Here is a 27,418-nt window from a genome sequence, read left to right on the forward strand (position 1 = left end):
TAATTTAAAAGTTTTTGATTTGCTTTAAAAAAAAAACAAAACCCAGAACTATGGTTATTAGAGGGGAGAAAGGAGGGAGAAATTGGTTAATGGACACAAAGAATGATTATGTTTTATAATGACAAGTATGCCAACTATCCTGATTTGATCATCACATATTGTACACAAATACTGATAGTCAACTCCGTACCCCACAAATATGTATAATCAATTATGTTAAAAAATAGAATTGAAAAATAATACAAATCTTTCCATGAAAAAAACAATTTTTGTATTAGAGAAATGTTCTAGAAGAAGGCTGCCATGGAACCTAGGATTATGCAATCTATGATTGGACAGATTAATGCACAATTTGCTGATCCTTCTGTACTAATTGAATAATAAAAGACTAAAATAAACTTTTCATACTATTTGAAATGTGTGACTGTGTGACTTTCTGGGATTTTCCTGTAAATCTAAATTTTACATATCCAACTTTAATTCCTATTAGTTTGTAGTATCATATATGTTGGGGGAATGGGAGAAGGGTATAACAGGGAGTTGATTTGGGAAGGAGGGGTATTTTAGCTTTGCCTCATGACTGGCTCTTAGTCGATTTCATATATTTTGGAAAGGCTAAAAGAAGGAAATTTTCTATGTCTGAATATCTCAGTTAAATAAAATATTATTTTAAACAACTTCTCATCTTCTGGTCACAAACTTAGTTCATGCTTATTTTTAAAAATCATCTTTTGAACTTATTTTCTCATTATATAAGGGTACTTCAAAAAGTTCATGGATAGAGTGAAATTATATTCAAATTCTATTTTCCACAAACTTTTTGAAGTACCCTCGCACATGTAATACCTACTGCTTACAGAAAATTTGGAATGTATAAAAAATCAAAATCATTTATAATATTACCTCAAACCACAGTTAACATTTTTGGTATATTTCCATACTTTAAAAAAAAAATGCACTCGTTATACATACACACATACACACACAGAGGCAAAAATAATAAAACTGGTATTATATTATTTATAAGGTTTTATTTATTTTTCTTTTAACTTAACATTGTATGTTTAAACATTTCCCACTTTCAAAGACATATATATCTATCTAAGTTTATTTAACTGGTGTCCAATTTTTATTTTTGGACATTTGGGATTGAGAGACTGAATATCATAGTAGTTGAAGGCTCAGGGTTTGGAATCATGTTATCTGGATTTAGTTCTTGGATCCAAAGTACAATAGCTATCTGATCTTGGGCAATTTCCTTTGCTGAGCTTTTGTTTCCTCCTGCATAAAATGCAGAAAAGCATAGTCTGCACTTCATAAGACAGATATGAGAATTAAATGGGTTTTCTATGGAAAGTTGCTGTGGCACATAGTTCGCACCACATAAATATTAACTATTATTATTTCCAATTATTTTCCACTTTCAGTGATTTATGGATTTCATATAATATAATATTTCTATTTAATTAGATTTGGCAAAATCCCTTATTATAGGAGCTTATTCCCTGTTGCCCTTTGTCCCACTAGATACTTCCGGAGCTATTTATTTATATCTTTGATTATATCTCAGAAATGTTTGGGAGTTTACTTCCTATGGGGACACATATTGATTGTTAAGATTATTCTTAGTTATTTTATATTGCTTTTGGTAGCTATTAGAAATGAAATCTTTTTTCTTTATTGCATTTTTCAATTGCTTATTTGTGTGCCAGCTATTGATTTTTAGATCAGCAATTTGTTAAACTTTTCGTAATAATTGAAATTAAATATTATTTTAGAGACATAAGAGGCATCTTAGTAAAACTATATGTTTCCAAGCCTTTAAAAATTAATATTTTCTTAAAATTTAGCTTTTTTTTTTTTACCTAAATATTGTTCTTTTTAGGTTTCTGTTTTCTTTTGAGTCAATTTTGAGATTTCACACTTTTTTTTTCCAGAAAATTATCTATTTTACCAATTTTAAAAAATACCTTGATGTATAATTTTGTATTTGGTTTACTGATAATTAAAAAAGATATTTATTATTATACTCCCTTTTTTGTTTATTTACACATCATTCAATCTTTTATTCTTAATTGGATTTCTTAAAGATTTATTTATTTTTTATTATTCTAAAAACATATAAGCTCCTGAATTTATTTTATTGTTTTCTTTTTTAAAAAAATTTTTGCTCTTTTTTAAAAACTTAATTCTTTCTCTAATTTCTCCAGGTATTTACTTAGGATTAGCTTATTTAAAAAAGTAAGACAATGTTTTTATCATAAATTTGCCTCTGAATATTGCTGAGTTTATTTTGCCATACAATTGATTTTCCCCTCCTCATTTTCTTGTAATTTCTTCAATTTTTCTGAAGTCTCTTTATGATCCTAATATCATACAAATTGCTGTTTGTAATTTTCTCTTCATCCCTTGTCTTGGCTATCAGCTACTGTGGAATTTTCCTTTATCTGCAAGTCTTTCATACTGTGCTCCAGACGGCTGCTAGGAGGATCTTTTTAAAAACAAATACTACATTTTTCCAGGTAAGTGTATCCACTGACTCTCTATGTGATATAAAGTCAAAGTCCTTAGAAGACATATTAGGTCCTCTGTAGTTTAACCCTAACTGTAGTCTGTGATCCTCAGCTGCTGTTTTTTCCTGATCACCTCCTGAAAATCCACGCGTCCTTCACACTGGGTGACTCCCTTTATTTGGTTACTCTTAACACTCTTACTCTGCTTCTCTGGTCACACCCTTTATTATGTGTAGTGCCCTCTGTGTAACTTCTCCTTTATCTGCAGTGGTAATTCATCCATCTCTCCTGGGTATTCTCATAGATTTTTGATATTATTCTGATGTACATCTCACTGTATTCTATAAACATTATTTGCCTCGATGCCTGTCTCCCACAGTTGGCTGTTGATAAAAACAGGAAACAAGTCCTCTTGCTTTTATATCACCATCACATTTAGTCATCAAGATAATTCTGTGAATTAGATGTTATCTATTTTCAAAGTTGAAGAAATTGAGATTCAGAATATTTCCAAAGTCACAGAAATAGTCAATAACATAAATAGGATATTCATGAATCTAAATTTATATCTACTGCGCTAATATTTATGAGCTTTGACAAAAATATCTCCTTATAGCCAAAGAAAATGGGTAGGGGGCAGAGTTTGCAGGCTTAGCTTCAAATACCCCAATACCAGCACAGTATTCATTTGTATTACTTTCTTCCATATAGCATCTTTAGTTTAGTTTTACTTTAATATGTATTTGTATATTTTTAATATAAAGTAATCTTTTATTATTCTCCATTAGGAAAAATAATAATTTTTTACCTGGATTTGATAGTTACATGTAGATGCCATTCTGTAATGAGTCTATCATATTATGACTGAAGGCTAATTGCAAACAGAAACCATATTTTAAATTCAGCATTCAGGCAATTTCTTTTTTACATTAATTCACACTCCCATGCAAGCATGAATACAAATAATAGCGTTCACAACTTTAGTTGCTGAAGAGAGCTACCAGAATGCTAATAAAAAGGTGATATTGTGCAAAGTTTTTAAGGAAATCTTGATGGAAATTTCTACACATCATCTTATCATCTTATTGAAACAGCAAACCACCTTTTCATATGGTGAACTAGAAAGTTATCTGACTTCTGGCTCTTTTACTGTTCCAGAAAAAATTATTGTCAAAGGACTTTTTTAGTAAAAGTAAGATTCTTATTTTATCTTAATTTTATCATTAATAATGGCTCAAACAACTCATAATGCCTACAATTGAATGTCTTTGTCTAGTTCTCAAACTTCATTTTCACTGTAGCAATCATATTGGTTAAGAATTCAGTCTTGGAAGAATATCTGCTTGATACACTGGCTTTATTAATTACTCTGTTATTAAGGATACACATTAATTAACAGCACTATCATTATATTTTTATTTCCCCCACTGAAAGAATAATGGACTTCAGCAATGAATTAGAAACGTCTGATTGGAGCTTTCCTGAAGTCACAAGAAAAATTTATGTAGTAGAACAAGCCTTCATTTTCCCCTTTCATGTGATTATGTTTTAAATACAGATGTGCATTCATGGAGTATTTAAACCAGTTCTTTGCTCCCACATTTACCACCTGTAATAACTTACTGAAAACAGAGATGATCTAGGAGCAAATCATTTCAGTTAAATTGTTCATAGTTTTCAGTATATGACCTCGTAGCTGCTGGGTGCCTGATTAATTTGATGGAAGTTAACTTTGTGATGGTTCTGACTGTACAAATTTGGCTCTGTCCATAGTTAGCCATTCACTCATTTTTCCCCAGTCAATAGTGTTTTTTCTTATAAAAACTCCCAAATGCATTGTTGAAAACTTGTTCAACAACTGTTACCATTAATAACTTAAAATTCTATGTGTTTTTATAGATGTCATCACTGGAAATAGCATACCATGATCTACATAATTGGCTACTTCTCATCTGAGATCTTTACCACATTTTTTCCTACTACATGAGGGTTTTTCCCCCATAATTTTGAAGTTGACTTTGACGAAAGTTTTAAGCAATTTTAATTTACTTACTTGATTGTAATTTTCATGATATTACTTTGGCCCCCTGCCCTCCTTTCTTAGCTCATAGCTAATCAAATCAGCACTCTGATGATCTGATTTCAAATTTTTCTCAATATTGGATTTTAAATGATGTTTTAAGGTATACCCCTGAAGTTATGGTGCAGGGCTTTATGTAAAAGATACAACAAGGTTTAGGATCATTTGACTTCTCCTGGTGATAAAATCAATGCTATAAATAAAGATGTAAGGATGTCATACTGGGTTTTAATGTACTTACAAGTAATTTACAAATTGTGGTTAAGTTAGCAGTGTCATCTCATTTGCTCTTATGTTCATTTGATGGAGCTATAGGGATAAAGCCAGGTAATGACTGAATTTTTTTCTTTATTATCATGAGTATTTCTACATTCCGAGCTGGTTCTCTGATTTTGCTATTTCTAGCATTGAATCTTTCCATTTGAAAATAATTTGTAAAGTTATTAACCTTTGAAGGTAAATAAAAAATGATAGAGAAATAAAAGTACTGACAAGGAAGTAAAAGTAATAAAAGAAAAAATTATATCTTCTTGTATTTTGTAAACCAAATTTTGACCAAAGTCAAATTTATCAGAAAGATGAGCTGATTTATAGAAGCCAAATTTGTGTGTGTGTGTGTGCATGTGTCAAGTCATTAAAAAAACCTCCATAAGTCTATAATGTAACAAACTCACTATAAAAAAGAGGAAAGAGCATACAACTCTGCTTGTCTCCACAGACTTGCTGAGTCATCATACAGTAAGCTCATTGCCTCTCATGCACCAATGGCATTGGAATAATGTGTTCTCCATGCTATGGCTCTTTCGCTTTTGAATGCACCTCAAATATGGATACCTCTGATTTTTCTCATAAAGGAAATGCACCAAATTTTATAATCAGTCATTACACTTGGAAATATTCTATTGCAAAGTATTTTCATGGAAAATCATGGATTGCCCAGTACAAAAAAATGGAATTCTGTTAATATGCTTATGCACAAATGTGACAAAACTTTATGTCATCCAATTGCCAGCCTTTCCAGCTCATGCTCTTCTTCCCCATTCCCTGCCTCCAGTCTTCCACAGATCACTTTGTTTTAAGGTTTATTGGGAGAAAAGGGGTTTTGTCTTTACTTGGTAGTCATTTCCACTGAAGCGCTGAAGCGCTGGAGTCTTGTCCAGCCCTACTTCAGACTCCATTCACCTCTGTTCTGTTCCTTGCTGGGTGTTCCTGGATATAGTCCCCTCAACAGGATGCAATGCTGTTCACTTTGCAGCAGAGCCAACGGAGAGGTAGAAATGAGTGGTCTGGACTTCCCTATACTTCTTCCCCCCTTCATTTTTCTGTAACACTGTCAATAAATTAATGCACATTTATTAGACTTGACTGATGTGTCCTGGGCTTTTAGAGGTTTATTATAATGGGAAGGCTTTCTGCTGTGGCTTCCTATGGCTGTGTCCTTGGTGCAAGGGGAAACACCTTTTTAATGTGTCCTGAATCTGGTCTGCAGGTTTTATCTTTCCTCTCCAGACTTCAGGGCATCCTGACTGTTCTAGAACACATCCTTCTTTAAATCTCCGTGACATGAATCTTCATTATTTTAAAGGAAAACTCCATGAGCCAAATGCTCCAAAGTAGAACATAACCAACAGGTTCTGTCACTTAAATACACCTTTTCCATGATTTTATCCATATATTCCTGTACTGTGGTCTGACATCTAAAAAATTATTATAGACAATAAGAGCTCTGCTTATTGAGTTTTTACCCTTGTTATTCTTTTAGAACCTGGATCCCCTGGGGGGAAGGTGGTGGCTTTCAGTATTCTTTAACAGTGAAATCCCTTGAAAGCATCGTTTCCTGTTAAAAGCTGTTTTTCTCTCTTCACCTGGACTCCTGTTGCTATTTCTCTCTTCCTCTCTTTCTTTTCTTCTTGTTCATATACATTTCAGGTCTAATATGGAAAAGTTTCATAGTTATTAGAGGTTTCATGGAAAAGTTTCATAGTTATTAGAAAGTGAATATGTAGGAAATGAAATCAATAATAGGATGTATACACATTTCTATACTGGTAATTTGGTTTTAAAAATGTGATAAGTAGTTTAAGAAGGTAGCAACTATAGCTGGACTTGTTTTTCAAAAACCCAGCTGCTAACTAATAATTATCATTCCCAAGATTTCATTTTTAAGATTTCATTCCTTTAACCTATTGATTTTTATCATCAGTGAAATATAAGTGGTATCAGGCATTAGTACCATATTCCATCAAAGGTGATCAAGCACTAATTTTGTGTGTGTGCATTTGTGCACTAGATGCCCAGTGGACAGTGGAGTGGGGCAACCCACTGGAAGATGGATGAGGTAAATCACCAAACAGGAGCCCTGGGAATTAACGAAACCTTTGCCTATTTCAGAATTTACTTTAAAGGCTAAATTGTGCAGCCAGGGAAAAGGAGGTTTTAATTTGGGAGAGAAAAGTTGTGCACAAATACCTTTGGTCTCTCCTGTCCTCTCAACCAACTTACCACATTTTGCCTCTAGACTTGGCAAACTCAAATGCTTGGATAAGCTACTAAGTAGAAATAAAAATGATAATTCTCTTTTATTCCTTCTTTTTCTATGCAGTCATAATAGGTGGATTTTCATTAAACATAGGGAAATAAAAAATGAGAAATGTACTTTCCCTTAACTCTCTCAATGTTCTATAAAATGTTCAATTAATTGCACTTGCCACTGTCCATATTTCTTTCCACACTCTTTAGATTGCATGAGGTCCCTCCAGTGGCTTAATTAACATTAAAAAGAGGCTCAATTTATTATTTTTTACTGGACTCAGAATAGCTGCTGGATAAATACTGCTACTAATCATTTCATTTGCTGCATGACCTATTGTTTAAACTTTTGAGGAACCATACACAATAGGAACTAAAACTATCTTTTAAAAAAGTCAGCTAGTAGATAATAGGAAAAAAATCTGATTTTTTTCCATGTCTTTGTGTATCACATCCAGTCATTCTCTTTAAAGTGGACCATCAAATCATGTAACAACCAAGCAAGTAGTTCTACTCCACATGCCACATGAAGAATTAATTATAATAAAAATTATGAAAGAAGATAGAGGGGGTTAAGAATATGAGGTGTCACACATAGAAAAATTTCGGTATGAATTCCGGCTCTGTAATATAATAGCTGTGTGACCTGGGACAAGTTATTTACTCTTTCTAAGCTTTAGTTTCCTCATTTGTCAAATGGGGACAATAATACTTTACTCACAGGTTATTGTGAGGATTAAGTGCAACACCAAATGGAAAGCACCAAGAATAATAAATAGCACAGAGTAATAGCTCAATAAATAGCTCAGCAATGCTATTATCAGTGGAAACCAAGCAAGAACTTTTCTGTCATTGTTATTATCAGGGATTATTTTGCCAAAAGAGAGCAAAAATCAAAGAGATTTCTCTCTTTATTTCAGAAAATGTGGGGTCTAACTCATCAGTTTCTATTAATAAGTAAAGGTGTGTGTATGTGTATGTTTGTGTATGTACGTGAGAAAGAGAAAGAACTGGTACTGTTCCTTCTTGGGTATAATTAAATCGAATGTGTAAAATACTATTTAATGGCAGTGTAGGGGAAAGAGCAATGAACTTGAAACAAGAAAACAGGTTCATATCTCAGCACTATCAATTATTAATTATATTAAATACTTGATTTGTGTAGGTGCCCAACAAATGTTAGATTTAAAGACAAATGAGTTGTTAGTCCCTGAGTATTGGGGTTAAACATAATTTCAGTAGGCTACACTATTTGCTTTTTTTAAAGATTTCGAAAGAGTGATGAGAACTTGAAAGCAAACTTAGGTTCACTAGATGTTCATGTCTGTGGAACAGATTGAGGCTGCTGGAAATGTCACGTCCTCCAAGATGTTTTCTTTACTGACCTGGAGTCTCTAAGAGGTACTTCATTATTACTGAATGATTTATTTAGATTAGTGATTCCCCAAATTTTCAGTCTCAGGACCTTTTTCACTTCTAAAAATAATTGAGGAGCTCTTGTTTATCTGGATTCTATTTATTGATATTGCTTGCTGTATTAAAATTTTAAACTGAGAAACTTAAAAATATTATAATTAGACCATTACATGTTAAGATAAATAACAATTTCATGAAAAAGAACTACATTTTCCAAAACTAAAATATACAGAAAGAAGCATGGCATTATTTTCCCCATTTCTGTAAATCTGATTCATGTCTGGCTTAGTAGAAGACAGCTAGATTATCATATCTGCTTCTACATTCATTGTGTTGAGATATCACCTCCCATGTAGCCACTGGAAAACATTGCTATGAACTTGTAAAAGAATGAGAGTGAAAAAGAGATTAACATCTTAGATTTGTTATGGAATAAATCTTGATCACATAAGTCCCCTTAAAAGATCTTTGAGACTCTCATGGGTTCCTAGCCCACATTTTGAGAATGACTGAGAAAGGTTAATCATTGTTTCTTTCAGCTGTAATCTTTTAAATTGAAAGACTTTTGGAAATTAAACTACCTTTGCCTGATATCTTAGGGTGAATTTATTAAATTCTTGAGTCCTTCTGAGTGGAAGAGAGGGAAAGAATGAGAGCGATATAGACTTGCAGGGAATGTGGCCTTGAAAAAAGTAGAAAATGGGGCAATAAATCAATATCAATTACATTTTGCAGTTTGTAAATTGGCTCCATCACTTAATAATGGCTGAAATTTGGACCAGTTAATCTTTATTAGTCTGATTCCCCATCTGTAAAATAGGGATAGTAATATTTAATATATTTAATTCATGGTGTTTTTGTCATGATTAAATCATGTAATATTTGTAATATACTTTGCTTAATGTCTGATACATAGTAAGTGGTCTGTTATGAAACCATTATTTTTATTGTTATTTTATCCAGGATTTAATCTGCCTATAAACACATGCTAACTCTCTCTTTCAGGGTTATACTTTCTGCAACAATAAATACTTTTGTACAAAAGCTTTCCATATTTAGAATAATGTACTTAGGTTAGAATACCATTGGAATCACTGGCTCAATGAACAATTTTAAAGCTTTGAATTTATGTTAGGAAATTACTATCCAAAGGGCTGTATCATTACCACTTCTTTCAGGAATGGATGAGTGTTTGGTAAGTTTATGAAGTTTCCAGGCCCTGGGATATAGTGGTAAGCAAAACAGAAGAGCTGCATCTTTAACTGTATCAGGCAATATAATTTGTTTAGATTTTCACAGATTTAATAGGTAAGATATGAAATGTCTACATGAGTACACAGTACCAATATAAGCACTTGGGAAAAATAGGTATGGCCTTTGTTATACAGTATATGAAAGCTTTCCAATGACTCACCTAGAATTTAATAAAAGTGAATTTATTATATTTTCCTGAACCCCTAGTACTAAAGATTTTGTTTTGTTTTGGCTGGTGGACCTTTAAAAGCTTTCATTGTGTATTTTATCAATCTATTTGTTTTCCAGGCAGGAGCTTACCCTTGGGCAAAATAGTCTAAGGGCTCTAAGTTTTATCCTGTTTTAAAATCCTGGTAGAGATGAAGCAGGAATGAGGGCAGTGCGGAGGACAGAGTGGAGGTAGTTAGACTGGCATCGAAATCCCAGGACAGACAAGATGAGACAGACTTAACTAGAACTGCGGTAGTAGGAATGCGGAAAGGGGGATCAGATGGTGTTATGGACTGGATCTAGATAGTAGAAATAAAAAAGGAAAATATGTTCTACTGATTAAAAGAATTTATGCACATTTTTTAGCAAATGTCCTCCGGCACATTTTCCAGGATTTCTGCAGAAATAAAGATAACCAAATGAATCTATATTTACAATCTTAAATTCTAACATAGCTCAAAAAAAAAAAAAGAAAGAAAGAAAGAAAGCTCTTAGTAAATAATAAATCAATGGATAAATAATATAAATAAGTATTTCAGAAACAAAAACTTTTTAGAGACTTTTTTTTAATCACAAAATGATCACTTGTCGATTAACCTCTTCACTTAATTCCACATCACCCTAAGTATTTTTCTACTTAGCTTGATTTGACAAAGAAGAAAAAAATTAATGATGTGAATAGCAGGATTTGTTTTAAAAAAAATCCACTTAGAATCTGGTATCAGTGTGCAGAAAGTCAGAAAAGCAAGAGAAAAAAGTTGTTATATTGAAGCCATCACCGTTCATTTTGTTTATTATCCCTTTGTTAATGTAGACTAAAAGGGAAGCTCTTAGTATACACAATGCAGTCTTTGCAGTTTCTAATTTAGTATCTCTTGGAACAACAACAATCAGGTTTGCATGCATTGATTTTTTTCTCACTAGATTCTCATATAGTTTATGGTTCATGACTTAATTATCCATAGCTCTATAACTTTAATAAAACCTAACTCAATTAAGGAAGTTTAAATTTATTCCAAATCAGCTTGCAATGCTCCCCCAAAAGAGTTTAGTAGAAAAAAAAGCTAACAGAGCAAAAGCTATCCTGTAAGAAGACCTGTGGTTGTTCATTTAAAATTTTAAAAGAGGTAAATCAAAACTTTTTGATGCTTGTGAGAATGAGCAACTATTACAAACAACCAATCACTGAAACAACCTTATGAAAAGAATGAATTAAGTTCATATTTTATGCTGACAACTACATGCTTAAAGAGAGGCCCTACAAGCTATACTCTTGACAGTGTTATCATCTGTCCAGTCAGTCTGCCACAAACCTGGGTCATATTTCATTCCAAAGAACAGTGACCAGGTATCCAGGAACTCTGCTGGGGCTGGGTTTAACATATCCCCAGCCTAAAAAATCTCATGGAATATGGATTGACTTTTTCTTTGCCCCAGATCCCATCTGTATTTGATTGCTCAGGCTGATAACAAAGTACCACAGACTGGGCGGCTTACACTTTAGACAGCTCTGGAAGCTAGAAGTCCAAGATCAAGGTGTCAGCGGGTTGGTTTCATTCTTGGTCTGCAAATGACCATCCTCTGCTGCCTTCACATTGTCCCTCCTGTGTGTCTCTGAGTCCTAATTTCCTCTTCTTATAAGGACCTCAGTTATAGAGAATTAGGGCCCACTGGCCCACTCACATGACCTCTTTTAACCTTAATTATCTCTTTAAAGACCTAGCTCCAATACGGTCCAATTTTGAGGTAGTGGGAGTAGGACATTAACATATGAACTGAGAAGGGACACAATTAGGTGTGATTTGTGTAAGGGTTAACAGAGAAATTTAAATTTAAAAAAATATAGAATATAATTGTAAGAAAACACAATATTAGAAATGTCCTTACAACTATAAATTCACACATGCAACTACAAATTCACATATGCAACTACAAAGTCACATATGCAACTACAAATTTACATAAACTCATGATTTACTTGTATACCTAAATTATATGCATTTTATGTCCTAAATATATCTTGATTTTGGCCATTTACCTCTCTCTTTCTTTCTGTCCCTTTCTCCCTTCCTCCTTCTTTCCCTCTTTCTACCACCTTAGCCCACAGGGTTGTCTTGTACTGTTTCAGGTGTACCATTCATACTGCAGTCTACCTGACTGGAGCCCTCTCAAGTTATGCTGTGCTCGGTCAATCACTGTGACCCCACATAGCAGCCCCATGGATCCAAGATTTGGCCACTTCTTACCTAATTTCTTCAATAGCTCCATAACTGGTCTCTAGTTGGATTTTAACTTTGAACCCAAGTGTAAGAAACAGACATTTAAGGTGTAGAGTGGCACTCGCTTGATGTGAGGTGCTTTCGATCAATGAAATACCCCGTGGGGAAGGTATTTCAAGTCCGTCTGACACATTCATGCTTCCTTATTAATTACACTGCCAGTCCATTTCCCTCATCTGTTTTTCTGAAGTATTTAAATGAAGAGATCTTTCAGTATCTAAAGAAATTTGTAGGAGCTTAATCTTCACTGTTGTTGGATTGGGTATTAAAGAACTTTTGTGGATCTTTACTTCCTCATCTGTAAAATGAAGCTGGTGATACTATATCAGAGGTTTTTAAATTTAGAATAGCATAGGACAATTGTTAAAAATGTAGATGCAGGGTCTTCTCTACCATCCTTTGAAACTCAGGGACTCAGATCTGAAATTATATGTTTGCGAGGTGATTCTGATTTGGAAACCATTGGAACAGAGATTATGATAATTCTATACATACCAACTGCCCATGATGAGATTTTTTTCTTTTTCATTTATAGTTGAGTGTTTTTGGTAACATCTTGCCTCCCCTGCCCCCCACCCCCATCTAATTATTCTGCACTTGGCTTGCTATTAGTTCTGCCTGCTAATTTATTTTGAGCCAAGAATACAATGTTACTGTATTGATAGTATTTGCATGTGTTGTGCCTAGAGCTGTTTTACCATATGTCTGCTTCTCACATTCACAACTGTCTTGTTGTTTTGAGTTATTATTTATTAATTTCTGAGCTTGTTACTAGATATATCTACTTTGAATCATTTTGGTATTCTTCAGCAATTATGGATGACTTTTCCTTAAGAATCAAATGGGTTTTCTGAACAGATATAGAAGTGAAATTACTAACGTGCTAAAAAGGAATAAAACTATTGTAGTTTGGCTGACTAACGATACAAGACACTGTGATAGATAAAACTTTTAAAGTCAGAATTTTGTATGTTTTAAGGGGATTGTAGGATGAGAAAAAAAAGAAGGCATTGTTGCTGAAAGGTAATGAGGGCCATTAATCAATTATTTAAGGGGCATTTACTCTATATCAGACTGTTCTGGTGATGCAGGAGTGAATAAAAGAGACAAGGTCTAGCTCATCAGGATTAGACTCATACTGGTGGTGATAAAGAGAAACGATCAACAATAAATTCACAATCCATTAAATAAGTGCTAATACTACAATATGCAATTGTTAGCTGAAAGGATCAGCATAGGAAGGGACTGATAAGGGTTAATCTTAAGAACAGCCAGTTCCAGGCAGGCACCCGCCTCTATATGAGACGACTTCGATGAAGGTTAGGCATTTTCATGTTTACCCTCAATAAAAGAAGTTGTAACCCTCCTTTCAGGGAGACTCTGCTTTGGAAACATCCCCAGTGTACTCCTTGTTATAACAAGTAATAAACCTTTCTATCCAGATTTCTTGTCTCTGTTGAATTGGTTGATTGTGCTCACCAAGAAACAAACCCATTGAATTCAGTAACTTACTGATATGTGTTACAAAGAGAAATTGAATGGGACGATGAGGGTCAAGATTCTCTTTTCTATGTATTTATAAATATACAATGTAATATTATTAGCTCTAGTCAGCATGGAACACCAGAACTTATTCTGCCTATCTACCTGCAACTTTGTAATTAATCTACCTCTTCTCTTCCCCCCACCCCTTTCCCTTTCCAGCCTCTGGTAACCATTATTCTATACTCCACATATATGAGAATCTCTCGCTCTTTTTTTTTTTTTTTAAAGATTCCACCTATGAGTACTCCTTTTTTTTTTTTTTTTTTTTTTTTTACGTTTTTTTTCGTGACCGGTACTCAGCCAGTGAGTGCAGCGGCCATTCCTATATAGGATCCGAACCCGCGGCGGGAGCGGCGGGAGCGTCGCTGCGCTCCCAGCGCTGCACTCTCCCCAGTGCGCCACGGGCTCGGCCCATGAGTACTCCTTTTATGAAACAAAGTATTTAAAAAGGTTTTTTTTTTCCTTGAAATATTTCATTATTTATATCGCTTACCCATTCATTTATTAGTTAATTACTATGCACTTTCTTATTTCTTTTAATGGAAAGTGACTGGGTGGGTTACTTTGTATTAGGAAGCTAGGAAAGGCATCTCTGAAAAGACAACATGTAAGCATGGAATTGAATGATCAGAGGCAACTATGCAAAGATCTGGGGGAAGAACATTCCAAGGGAAGTAAGCAACCTAGTGCAAAGGACGTAAGTAGGAGGATGAGCTTGGTGCATTGGAGGAGCCAAAAAAATGTCAGTGTCAGAATAGTCATAGATAACAGAAGAGAGTGTTGGTATAAAATATAAACAGGGGCTGAATCTTGTAGAGTTTTGTAAGAATTATTTATACACCAAAATAAGAAATTTGTAGACAAGGACTGACATTGTTTTATTTAATTTACATTTTTTACTGCCTTGAAAAGAATATACTGGTAGAACCATCGGTGAGACTAGGAAGCCCAGGTAGGAGTCTGTTGTATTGGCCAAGCAAGATACAGACTAGAGTGATGGTAGTGGAGACAGACGGAAGTGCAGAAATTTGAGATAGGATTTCAAGGAAGACTTGCTGATAGACTGAGGGGAAGAGAAGCACAAAAGATATGTTTGGAGCAACTGGGGGAATGCCGGTGCTATTTGCTCGATGCAGATGACTGGGCAGCAGCCTCCCACCTCCCCACACTTCCTTTATAGTTCCCTCAGGCATTTTCGTATGGGATCCCACAATCAGTCTTGTGAAGTGAAAATAATTGTTGCTGAAACATCTGAACTCTGCCGTTTACCAACTTTAGGCTGTTGTGAAATTTACGTAGATTTTGTGAACTCCAATTTCCAAGTTGTGATGTAAGCATTAGATGAGACAATGACTGTACACAGCAGGGAGTCTGTGCATGATAAGAGCACGGTCCTTCACATGCGAATCCAACCTTGCCTCAGCTATGCTCTGTTCTCTCACTACAGAACAGGATTCCAATAGTTTAGGTGCCACTAAACAAGGTTGTCATTTGTGCTCATTTTAGTAGATTTATCCGAAATGACGGAGGACTCTGAAGATTTTCCTACATCTATTTGAAGGTAGTCCTATCTTGAACTGTAATTATCATTTGAATTTACTTCTTAAGACCAGGTGTTTCTCTAGTTTATTAACTCATAACAGCACAACCATACAGGACAAACTATGTTATTCTTCTGACCTCACAAAGCTTTCTGTCTTAGTTGCCTAAAAGCTAATCATCACACCTAGAGGCCAGAGTAGCACTGGACATGCTCAATGAAAATGAGATAGCTGGTTAGTTGGGTAAACTGATGAAAACTCAGCTGTGACTCACTATCATGGTTTACACGTATAGTTACATGAATATACTTGAAATATGTGAATACAAAGCATTAAATGAGAATAAGAGAGATATATAAGAAATCTGGATGCTATTAAGAATACAATTTCTTTTTTCTCTAATTATTTTTATCATATTAAAATGCACATAACAAAATTTACCATCTTACCGTTTCTAAGTGTACAGTTCAGTCGTATTAAATACATTCATAATGTACAACCATCACCACCACTCATCTCTGTAACCGATTTTAAAAAAATTTTAGTATAGATATTTAAAGTGTATAACATGATATTTTGATATCCATATAAACGATGAAATGGTTACTATAGTCAAGCAAATTAACATATCTATCATCTCACAGAGTTACCCCTTTTCCTTTCTGTGTGAAGAGTATCTAAAATCTATATTTTAAACAAAAATCCTGAATACCATACAATATTGTTAGCTATAGTCCTCATGTTGTATATTGTCTCTAGACTTGTTCATCCTGCCTACCTGCTACTTTGTATCCTTAGAATTACATCTCCCCTTCCCCCCTGCCACTGTTTTATTCTCTCTCTAAGTTTGGTGAGAATATATACGCGAGATCATGCAGTATATTTCTTTTTATGTCTAGCTTCTTTTACTTAGAATAATGTTCTACGGGTTCAGCCATGTTGTGGCAAATGTCAAGATCTCCTTCTTTACTAAGGCTGAATAAAATTTCATTTTATTCACACACACACACACACACACACACACACACACACACACACACACACACACACACACACACAGACATAGGGACAAATGGATAAAGAAAACATGATGTATATTGCCTTTCCTTTATCCATTGGTCCATAAGTCGACACTCAGGTTGTTTCCATATATTGGCTATTGTGAATAATGCTGCAGTGAACATGGGAGAGCAGATAGCTTTGCAAGATGCGATCACATCTTCTTGGGGTACATACTCAGAAGAGAGATTGCTGAGTCATGCAGTAGTACTATTTTTAATTCAATGGCTGCACAAATCTACATTCCCATCAATAGCGTACAAGGTTCCCCTTGTTTCACACCCTTACCAACATTTGTTATCTCTCATCCTTTTGATAATAACCATCCTAACAGGTATGAGAAGGTATTTCATTGTGGTTTTGATTTCATTTCCCTGATCATTAGTGATGTTGAACACTTTTTAATATACCTGATATACCTCTTGGCCATTTTTATGTCTTCCATGTAGAAATGTCTTTTCAGGTCCTTTGCCCATTTTTAAATCAGGTTATTTGTTTTTTTGCTATTGAATAGTGTGAGCCTTTATAAAGTTCGGATATTATTAACCACTTATCAGATATATGGTTTGTATTTTCTCCCAATTTGTAGGCTGCCTTTTCATTTTTTTTTTTTTTTTTGATTGTTTACTTTGCTATGTGGAAGCTTTTTAGTTTGATGTAGTCCCATTTATTTATTTATCTATTTTGTACCCTGAGCTTTTGGTGTGATATCTAACAAATCATTGCCACGGCCAATATCAAGGAGCTTTTTCCTTATGTTTTCTTTTAGGAGTTTTATGATTTCAGGTCTTAACACTTAAATCTTTTCCTCATTTTGAGTTGATTTTTGAGCATGCTGTAAGGTAAAGATTTAATTTCATTCTCTTGCATGTGGAAATCTAGTTTTCTTAGCATCATTTATTGAAGAGACTAGACTTTCTCCATCGTGTCCTCTTGGTGCACTTGTCAAAAACTAGTTGACTGTAGGTTTGGGATTACAAATTCATAATCTATTTTTTCTTGAAAATAATAGTATAAGCATTTTCCTACCTTGGTATATACTGTGAGGACCTGATTTGTAATATCTGTGTGGTATTAAATCATATGGATGAGCCATGCATTATTAATAAGGTCTTTAATCACTAATAAAACCCTGATATCACGACCAGTATGACTGTTTTCTGCTATTTAATAAAGTAGAATTGGGCATTTCAGAAACTTGCAGACTCACTCATTTGCTTTTGGCTGCTAGTGTAGAGTTATGATCAGCTATATCCCAGTGATTATACTCTGTATTTTGAACATGTACTCTCTTGGATATGAGATTTTGATGTACTGAATCATAGCTTTGGGCTTGTAAACATATATAAATATTTTTTCATGGATGGACAAATTGAATTATTTTAGAAAAGAAAGTAAATGATATGCTTTAAGAAGTCTGTATAACTTACCTTTAGTTCCTTTTCTATATTTAAATATGTTTTAGAGGGAAAAAAATCATGGTACCTAATACTTTTAAAGCTAGAATTAAAGTGCATTAAGTCCTTCTTGAATCTTGTTATCTGTCATTCTAAATCCTCTCGAAGTTAGGTATAAAGAATAATAGATATGTATTCAGTCAGGATACTGAAGATTTTTACTGGCTTTTGGATTAGAAGATTTTCAACTATCAGTGTTTGCTGTCAGTTAGTTTTGACAAGGCCAAAATAAGATTCTAATAGTTGTGATTGTGGAGAGGGTGGTTTTTCATTAGGTGAGGCAAAGTGTCAATTAAAAGGGTATTGAGATAAAGAAATAGAAACTAGATTAAGTTTATACTTTTTCATGGATGATAAGAAAATCCATTTTCGAGTTGCATTTCATTGAGGATATACTATCAGAGGCAAAGCTGGAATACCTTACACACTTAAAAGACTGCCTTTGGTCCTCTAAAGACTTATTAACTGCCTAATAATCATTTCAAAAGAATTTTTGTGAATATGAAACAAGAATATTTTAAATAAAATGAAATGCCAAGGTCAAATAATGGCCATAACTTACAAAGAACCTATAATCAGCAATCTTATTTTCCCCTCAGTCTTTCCTCATAGTTCCCTACCATTTAAATGTTGAACCTTTGCAATCATTCAGTGGCATTTCTAATTTTATAAGGAAGCCTGAAACCTATAATTGTATATGCACAAAAATAAACACTGTGCACATTTTAGTGTGACTGTCCTTTTTTAAAAGCAATGCATGGTAAACCTAAGCTTAAGATTTTAGTGCAACAATGACAACTGAGCATGTGTTTATAACTGCATTGAACACCTAGACATTGCTATTCTGACTAATCTACGTGAATAAAATTAAGTTCTTTCTGATGATTATTGCATCTAGTAAAAATGGCTGGATAGATTTTTTTTCTCAAATTTAAAAAGACTTCCTAGGATCATTTGACTTAAAATGTAGGCTATGTATCAAATAAGAAATTCACCCAGGCGACCCCTCAAAAAGATGCTATCAGTGGAACTTAAGGCATTGATTTGCACAGAGTTGCGTCTCATACTGCAACTTGATCTGTTTGCTTCTAGGTAAGTATCACCAGGGATTTATCTTTTTATTTAATGGTGGTCAATGATTCTTTCTGTTTATTGGGAAAAAAGTTATAATATTAACATTCAGCTACTTTCTTCTGGCCTCTATAGTTTCATATGAAAAATCCACTGTATGAGCATGAGTGTTCTCCTGAGTGTTACTGTAAGACCTGTGCACCGTGCACAAATCCCACACGTTGGGATGGCTCACCTCACAAAGACCATGAGACAGAGACCGTTGCAATCAAGCAAGAGGAGTTTATTCCAGCATGCTGGGGTCACTCAGTCTCCAAGACAAAAGCGACCCTGAGCCTTTAACACAGACGATTTTTATACAGCTTTTAGACAGACTTTTGCAACAGGATGAGTTGTATACTGCTTACGGGTTATCTGAGGTGGCCTTTAGATTTATGGGTGGTCTTTAGCAGGCTGGCACACCGATAAGGAACAGTATATTTCCCAACCATTTATCTTTCAGGCCAGGTGGCCTCTAGATAAGGAACTGGTCCCTGGATCTGGGTGGTGTTTCCTCCCTTCCTGGAATTTAGTGTGCCTGGCCCCGACTGCTTGGTGCCTTAGAAGCTGCCTTACTTGAAATGGCATTAGTTATGTTTACTTGTTTTTAGCAAGCATTTGTACAGAAGCAAATTGCACATGTTAAAGTTATATTTTACTTTAATTACATCACTTCTTTCTGATAGCTTTCAAGATTTTTTCTTTGTCTTGTTTTTCAGTAGTTTAATTATGATGAATCTTTGCAAGGATTTATTTGGGTTTATTCTGTTTAAGGTGTGCTTAGCTTCCTTAATCTGTAGGTTTATGTCTTTTGCCAGATTTGGGAAGTTTTTAGCCATTATTTCTTGGAAGACCATTTTAGACCCATTCTTTTTCTTTTTGCTTTCTGGAATTTCAAAGATATGAATTTTGGATCTTTTTGTTATCACCCGTAGTTCTCTGAGTCTCTGTTCAGTTTTTACTCCAGTCTATTTTCTCTCTATTTTTCAGACTGAGTAAATTCCCTTGATCTTTCCTCAAGTTCACTGATTCAGTCTTCTGTTATCTCCACTGCTATTAGTACCATCCAGCAAGTTTAATATTTCTATTATTGTATTTTTCAATTCTATAATTTCCATTTAGTTCATTTTTATTATTCCCATTTTTTTTTTTTTTGCTGAGATTTTCTATTTTTTTTCATTTGTTTCAAGAGAATTTGTAACTGATTGTTAAAGCATTTTTATGATGGCTACTTTAAAATCCTTGTCAGATAATTCCAACATCTGATTCATCTTGTTAGCATCAGTTGATTGTCTTCTCATTCAAGCTGTAATTTCTTGATTTTTGGCATGATGAGTGATTTTTTATTTTATCTTGTTTAAATATTATATTTAGCAAGTGATAAATCTCATATGTAGCAGTTTACCTTGCTTAGATTTAGCACATAGGCACTGGCCTATTGTTTTGGGCTATGGTTCCAAAAACAGCTTAATTTTTAGTGTGTTTGCAATGTTTTTTTGATCTTCCTCGTTTATCAGGTGCTGATATAGATGTTACTGGCCTCTACGCATGCTGCCCTAGGGTGCAGAAGCGGTTTTCTAAAGCTGAGGAGCTTGTGTCTTTGGGCAAAGGGGAGGAGTCCCAGCCCACAGAGACTAAGAGGCTTCCTAAGCCATGTAGGTTTTTAGCCAGATCCCACTTGTCACTGTCACTAGTTGTCCTGTACTTCTCAATGGAGGAGGAGAGTTTCAAGCCCTGAGCAAAAGGAGAGTACCTTCCCTGGAAGTTTATTTTTAGTGGGGTTCTTCTTAATCTATCCCCCTTACCAGTGGTGCTGGGCTGTCTGGGGGACTCCTATTCCATCCAGGGGAAGTAATGACCCTCTCTAGGCTACCTCTTGTCACTAGGTTGGGGGTCAGGAAACCTCCTGTCTTCTGTCCAGTGGGAAGGAAGGACAAGTAAAATACCTTCCTATTGTGTTATTTTTCTAGTCCTGGGGTCTCAAACTACTTCAGCTTCTTCTGTTAACTTTCAGAGTTTTTCTTTGGTCACTTCTTATGTTATTTCCAGGATTTATTTATAATTGTACATGGAGGGGAAGAGCAGGGAGAAATGAGTCTCTGGCATCTTGTCTGGACCTCAAATTGCCATCTGCCATAGCTTATTGGAAAAAGAATGGAATTCGAGGTCAAACAGTTTCAGCTTATGTCTTCTTTTGAGAAATGTCTATTTAGCTCATTTGCCTATTTTGTAATCAGATTATTTATTTATTAATTTTTTTACTATTGATTTGTTTTAGTTCTTTGTATATTCTGGATATTAATCAGCATCAGATGCATAATTTGCAAATATTTTCTTTCATTCAGCAGGTTGTCTTTTCACCCTGTGATTGTTTCTTTTGCTGTTCAGAAGCTTTTGTAATTTGATATAATCCTATTTATTTATTTTTCCTTTTGTTGCCTGTTCTTTGGAAGTCTTATTCATAAAGTCTTTGCCCAGTCCTATGTCCTAAAGTGTTTCCCCTGTGTTTTCTTCTAGAAGTTTTATAGTTTCATGTTTTACATTTAAGTCTTTAATCCATTTTGAGTTGATTTTGGTATATGGTGAGAGGTAGGGGTCTAGTTTCATACATCCAGTGCCTGTTCTCCTCACCATGCCTCTTGATTCATAGATTGAGTATTCAGTGCTTGTTTAAGCTTTCTTATGAGCTTATTGGTTTTTAAAAGCAAAGCTAAATTCATTTAAATGTTTTACGAATTCCAATTGCTGATAATTATATAAAATTTCTCAGATGATGTAATTTTTAGCTAGGCCTTTATTCTGTCATTTGTCATTGATATAGATAACATGGACAGAATATGTATTAAAATGTCAAGTGTGCTACAATGATGATATTTTTTGTAAGTGCATAATTAAGTCACATTTTGGAAGAACTGATAATCCTTATTTCCAAAAGAAATGAATTATACTTGAGAACACTTTCTTGAGGTGTCTCCAATTGGCATTCCATAACTCAGTACCAACCAGGCTTCTATATTACCCCAGAGCTGGCAGAGAAGAAGACAAGACGATGCTCACCGTGGCATCTGGGGAAGACTATGTAAAATGTACAGATGTCTATATGCTTCACCGGGCACAGTGGAAGATGCACATTTTCATTTCTAACAGGGTGTCCTGGGGTCAAAAGCAAAATCCTCACCTTCATTACAAACCCTGACAGAGGCATGATCCAATATGGGATTAATTGAAAAATGCTTGCTTACTAGAAAGTAATACCACTCATAGGACTGCAGGTGATACTAATAAAAAAAAAGATATTTTGAAGCACTAATTTTTGGCAACATCTGTGTTGCTACTACCATTGTAGGTAACTCTCCAACTGCCAAACTCTCCACTCAATCCCTTGTCAAGAGAAGAGTGGTGATAATTTTTGAAAACTTGAATATATCATGACTGTACTTTACAGTTATCTGAACATAATCTTATAGGAAGAGAATGTTAATAATAAGAAATAAATGTTATATAGGAACTTTAACTTCTGTATTAGTCCGTTTTGTGTTGCTTATAACAGAATACCTGAAACTGGGTAATTTATAAAGAGGTTTATTAGGCTCACAATTCTGGGATAGCTGCATCTGGTGAGGGCCTCAGGCTGCTTCTATTCATGGCGGAAAGCGGCAGGCAGCTGGTGGGTACAAGCAGATCACATGGTGAGGGGAAGCAAGAGAGAGACAGAGAGGAGGTGCCAGAGACTTTTAAACAAACAGCTCTCGTGGGAAGTAATAGAGTGAGAACTCACTCACTACCCCCACTCCCCAGAGACAGTATTAATCAATTCATGAGGAATCTGCCCCCATGACTCAAACAGCTCCCAACACTGCCACATTGGGCATCAGATTTCCACAGGAGTTTTGGGGGGACAACACATCCAAACTCCATCAACTCCCCCTTTTTATGTGTGTGTGTGTGTGTATAAATCATGTTTCTGAATTTTTTCAACAATTAGATACTGAAAAAATTATGTTAAACTTGTTATTTATATTTTGATTGTGCATTATTTATGATTTCTACTGTGGGAATGTGTTGTATGTTTATTTAGCTTTTAAGTTTTATATTACACTAATGATGATTGTAGTACTCTCTTAAGTGGAACTTGGAAGATATTTAAATGTGCCAAATATTATTTCCTCCCAGATCTTCCAGAGACACCTCCTCTGGAAGGAGGTGTCTTATGGGTAAGAAACATCACTTAAGGAGGTGTCTTGTGGGTAAGAAACATCACTTAAGATACCTTAAGTGATGAATCCTATCTCTTCTACTTTGCATCCAAAATTGCAGCTATAAAATGGTAAAGAAACTTTCTTGCAAGGGGAAGAAGAATTTTCATACTAAAATATCTATTTTTGATATATACTCATTGAGAAAAAGAAAAAAAAAAGAACAAGGAGATGTGAATACAGATAATTGGTCGTTAATACAGACAATTGGTTGTTATTATTTTTTCTAGCTAGTCATCCAAGAGTGGCAATCTAAAACTTTCCTTATGATTAATTTAAGCAACCAATTCATGGATAATAGATCATCATTGTTAAGAGAAAGGGAACAAAACTATATGTATGTAAGTCTATCACTCTATCTATTTATCAATCCATCTATCATTTATCTATCATATATCTAATCTATCATCTAGTATCTGCTGGGTAACGTCTAGTCAGGGAAACAGAAACCGCATTTAGAATTTCAAAGAGAGGATTTAATTCAGGTAGTTATGAACATACGTATTGTAAGACTCAAAAGAGGAAGCTGTGATCACCAAGAAATTTTTAACTGTAGAAAGGAAGTTCTAAAGTGCCACCCTTGGAAAAGTGGGCATGTTACCAGATACAGGGAGCTTGGAGGAGTGGTCCCTTCAAGAGGACATGTGGCTTAGTGTGTGCTCTGTGCTCTGAGGGCCTCAGCCCAGCAGCTGCTCTGAGGGTAGGAGGCTGCCGAGGAGGGAGGAGAGGGCACGGCTGGCACTCTGGCCAGGGTGGGGGCTGGCTGCACCGGTACCTCTGAGGGTATGAAGCAGGCTAATGTTTCCTCTGCAGCAGAAGCTTGAAGCTGGAGGCTACTGTCTGCTGCTGCTGGAATAATGCTGGCAGCAACTGGAAAGCATAAAGTCCTTTCTCCCTTCCTTCTTCTTTCCAATCTCCTTAAAATAAAACAATAAATAATACATAAAACCTAAACTGGAGGCCAGAAGGCAAGGGGAATATGGGAAATGTAATTTATAGAAAACCAGCCACAGCCTCACAGAGCCAAAGCACAGAAAGGTGGGTTCAGAGAGACGACAGCCAGCTCATGTTATTCCTAATTTTCTTTTTAGCTCAGATTTCTTTTTCTGACAGACTCCACTTAGATGTCTATCAGATGCCTCAAATATAACATGTCTAAAAACCAAAAGTTTACTTTTTGTCCCTCACCCACAAATGTGCTTTTCTCATGTCAGTAAATGGGACTGCTGTTCCTCCACCTGCTTGGACCAAAATCTAGTTTTCGTTTTTGACACCTCTTATTTCCTCACATTTTGAATTTAATCCACCAGGGGGTGTATCAGTTACCTGAATCTAGGTACTTCCTGCTACCTCCAGAGCTGTCATCTGAGCTCCAGCCACCATCAATTCTAATGGAATATTTTAGTAGTCTCCTAACCGGTCTCCCTGCCTCCCCACTCATCCAATGTCCTACTTTTCTTCTCAGGCACTATGCTTCAGTTGTCCTGGGACAGGACAAGCTCATTTCCTTCTTAAGGTCTTCCTTCTGCCTTAACATCTATTCTTTTGCATGTATGCATGACGATGTCCTCCACATTTGGGCCCCAGTGTCAGTTTCATCTTGAGCCACTAATGCTTTTTAATCTACACTGTTAGAGTTGTTAGTTTTCTTTATAACTCTTGCCACTATCTATAATCACTTTTATTGTTGTGTATGTATTTTTAGCTCTATTAGAATAGCAACATCATAGAGTTTAGAGTAAAAGCATAAGATATATTTATTGAGAGAGAAGTATCTGGTAAGTGGACATAAAGCCACAGGGCTCTGAAGCCAAGTTAATGTGTCAAAATGTAGAAGAGACCTTATTACAGAGTTGCAATTCATGGTGAATAGAAAAGGAACATTTTTATTAATGAATTGCTGAAAATAGTTAATAAAGAAATGTTTATAATAAGTTGATATGGAAAGCTTGTTAAGCACTAATCTATGTGATTCACGTATTTTGAATTTTAATTTATATATTTTTATGAGTTTCGAAGGCATTCACACTACTTGGTTTTAGATATTGGGGAAGTATATTGAGATGACTAAACCACTTGAGGGTTGAATGTGCAAATATAAACCAAGGAAGTGACGGCTCTGTCACATCTTCTTTGTTAGTATGACGCTTATGTCAGCACTCGCTCCTAAGCTGGAAAAAAAAATGCGGACCAAACAAAGAAAAAGAGTTAATGGAAAATAACAAAAATTGTGCACGAAAGCCAAGGTAAAGCAGGACTTTCAGTTGGCCAAAATTTTTACAGACCAAGTACAAGTCAGGGGTTTTTCAAATCCAGTTCTTTTCTAGTGGATATTGAAATTCCAGGGCAATGCAGTAGGTGAGGTAGGGAAGTGGAACAGTTTTGTGAGATCATGGAGCTTTAAATCAGGAAATTTATCAAAGATGATGTGGGAGAGAGGTGGAATGTGACAGTAAATTGGCTTTACAAGTTAGACCATTAAAGCTCTAGTATGCTGAGGGTCAACAAAAGTAGAGAAGCCTTGGGTATCTGAGAAAAACAGAAAAGCAGGGCTCTAGTAAGTGACGCCTTCCCCATGGGAGACATCCAAATGGTGTCAGAAAGTTAGAGGACTAGTATCGTGGAGGTACAGAGTTATCTAAAACTTGCCATTTGATGGTGCAAGGGCTTTAATAAGTTGTCTTAGTGGTACTTCTTTGGTTTTGGCTGAGAAGCAAGTGTACAGATTCAAAGCACAGGTCAGAAAGAGTCTAGTAGTCCCTACTTCAGGCTCCTAAGTTTCACTTGCCCTTTGGAGGTTTTAAAATCCTTAATTATTATTGCCAGCACTGTTCCATGTGGAGGACTCAAGGATTCTTTTGGTTCGCACAATCACAGTCTGACGTTCCGTTCTAAGTATGGTTCACTTTGGTGCAGTGGTACAGGATAGATAGGGGGATAAAAGATACACTAACATACAGAGAAACATGTTTTAAGTATGAACAACAGGAATCTGAATTTAACATTGATAACTTACTGCCAAGACCACAGCCCTGTACTATTCTATGTGACAGCCCAGGGGAATACAGCTTAGGTTCTTAGATACAGAGATATTAACTAATGTTTTAATATTTATTGATACTTAATAAGTATACAGGCACCATGGAGAGTTCTCTAAATATATGGCATGATATAGATGTTCAGATTATTTTCTCCCATCTTTTTTTTCTTGGTTGCATTAGAAGAATGCAACTTTTTGTTTACCTAAATACCTGATTGGATTTGATGATTAACACAAAAGAGAATTTATTTTCCTTCATTCAAACTTTGAATTTTTAAGGGCCACTGAGCACTGTTGTTAACGGATATTAGAAGAAAGGAAAGAGTTTGCTTAGTAATTAGAAAGGAATAGAGGGTTTGCAAAGCAGACAGAAGGACATTTCTTTGGCAGAAGAAAATTTTTCTTCACCTATACACATAGAAGCCTTGAAGACAAGAAAAAATATAAAGCAGGATTTTCGAAAGGAGAGTATTCTCTGGCAACTGATCCCAGGAAAATTTCCCATGAAGGAAGTCCTGATATCTGGGAAGACCCAGGTGTAAGGACTTGCAAATTATCAATGAAGAGTCATTGGGGGGTTTCGTGGCTTCACATAGGAACTGAGTCACTGCAAACTGACCCCCCACTTCATTTGAACGTACACCTGCCATGGGCTGCACCCACCTGGAATCCATCCTGTCAGTTCCTCCTGTCGTAATTCCTCTCTTCATAATTCAGGCTCCATGGGGTGTTTGCCCAGCAAGAGAGACATGTGACCTTGCCCCAAGACTAGCTTTATTCCTGTTTGAGTACTTTACTATTGTCCTCTCCCCCCACCTTTGCCTACCACAAATCCCCAGGACATTTGTAAGTAAAAAATTTTAGGGTTGAAAACTGTGTTCTCTAGCCACATTTTTTTTATTCAGGAGATTTGACAGAATTTCCTTGAGACTTTCTTAGGTGGGGTAGAGGTTAAATGTAGCTATATTCTACTTAAATCATCTCATTTAGGATAAGTTTGGTTATTAGTAGTTATATACCTATTTTGTAGGCATATTTTATAGGAAAATGAAGTACGAATGGTCACACAGCTTTTAGGCAGTGGAGCCATGTGGATCCTATTTGGTCAGCTCCAAAGCCAAGTTCTTGA

This window comes from Cynocephalus volans, chromosome 15, assembly GCF_027409185.1.
Source record: "Cynocephalus volans isolate mCynVol1 chromosome 15, mCynVol1.pri, whole genome shotgun sequence".
In the NCBI taxonomy this organism is placed as follows: domain Eukaryota; kingdom Metazoa; phylum Chordata; class Mammalia; order Dermoptera; family Cynocephalidae; genus Cynocephalus; species Cynocephalus volans.